This window comes from Gadus chalcogrammus, chromosome 5 (genome assembly GCF_026213295.1).
Source record: "Gadus chalcogrammus isolate NIFS_2021 chromosome 5, NIFS_Gcha_1.0, whole genome shotgun sequence".
Lineage (NCBI taxonomy): Eukaryota > Metazoa > Chordata > Actinopteri > Gadiformes > Gadidae > Gadus > Gadus chalcogrammus.
In genome coordinates, this window is record NC_079416.1 from 810,638 (window position 1) to 811,996 (window position 1,359).

At 45.2% G+C, this 1,359-nt stretch overlaps 1 non-coding gene across 1 annotated transcript; it reads left to right on the forward strand.

Moving 5' to 3' along the window:
• Positions 1-426: 426 nt before the first annotated feature.
• On the forward strand, positions 427-617 carry LOC130383331 (U2 spliceosomal RNA). The gene has a single exon (XR_008895770.1). It is a non-coding gene; the product is annotated as a U2 spliceosomal RNA (small nuclear RNA).
• Positions 618-1,359: the final 742 nt, after the last annotated feature.

Below are 1,359 nucleotides of genomic sequence, written 5' to 3' on the forward strand. Positions count from 1 at the left end.
GCTGTAAGCTATTTTCTTTTTCAACTCGAGCTCATTGGCTGCAATGGCTGCAATAGAGTTCCGGGTGTTGACGTTGTTGGGGCGGGGAAATCGTGGGCACCACCATTTTGGCAGTATTCGATAGTATTGTTGGTTTATTTATTTTTTAACATTTTTTTGGTGAAGCACTGCTTCACCTGTAGTCGTATAGAAGCCTCAACTGCTCCAAACTCTATTTGTGAAACATGCAGACGGCCTAGTGAGACTGCCAGCAGGCAGCAGCAAAGAGATGTAGCGACCTCGGTTTATTTCTTCAGCTTTCACATACACACAAACACGCACACAGGGTGCTTGGTCATTCTTTTGTTTTTTTTTCGTTGTCTGTTAAACCGCCACGTGGAGCGACGTGTCTGGGAACGTCGCCTCTTGGTCTGAGCGTGTGCAGGCATCGCTTCTCGGCCTTTTGGCTAAGATCAAGTGTAGTATCTGTTCTTATCAGTTTAATATCTGATACGTCCCCTGCCCGGGGACCATATATTAAATTGATTTTTGGAACTGGGAGATGGAAAAGGGGCTTGCCCCGTCCACTCCACGCATCGACCTGGTATTGCAGTACCTCCAGGACCGGTGCACCCCTCTCTCACTGTGAAAAACAAAACTAAACTCCTCCTGAGAGTACACCCGTCCGCCTGTAGACAATAAAGTGTCATTTACAATTCATAAACGCACTGTTTACAATTATTCCAACGATATTCTGTTGTTTAAGAAAGAAAAAAGGATTCTTTCTGTGGCGTGTCGATAACTCGGATCTCCAGGTTTCCTTTCGTTATGCTTCTGTGGCATTAGGGGAAAAACAAGCTAACCGACAACGCCACCCTAGGGATTGCACCCAGGGATATACTAATCAATTAAATCCAAACAATTATATAGCACACACGTTCGTTTGACTGACGGCACCAGAGACGAAGTTCCAAAAATAGGTTGTTTTTATTAACTAAAACATGCGTGTTCCACATGTAATAAAACAGGATAAATGAAATCAATTGGTATGTAGGGGATAGACAGGATGGTTAGGGCTGAGGCTTACCAGCAGGGGGCAAGATACCAGGAGACGGAGGGGGGAGACACATAAACACCAACCAGTCACTCGTGCTCGCACATACACACAGCAACACAGGATCAAAATGATAAAAGAGAAATTCCAAGAGGACACACGTGAAACCACACTCGGGAAGGGGGCACCACCACCTAAAGGATCTAGTTGCCTCCCTGCGGTGGGCACTCAGCGCCTGGAAACGAAGGAACAAAAGAGAGATGAGGGCAGATACAAACGACCAAACAAAACAATAAACACAACTACACAAAATGTAATTCACAAAA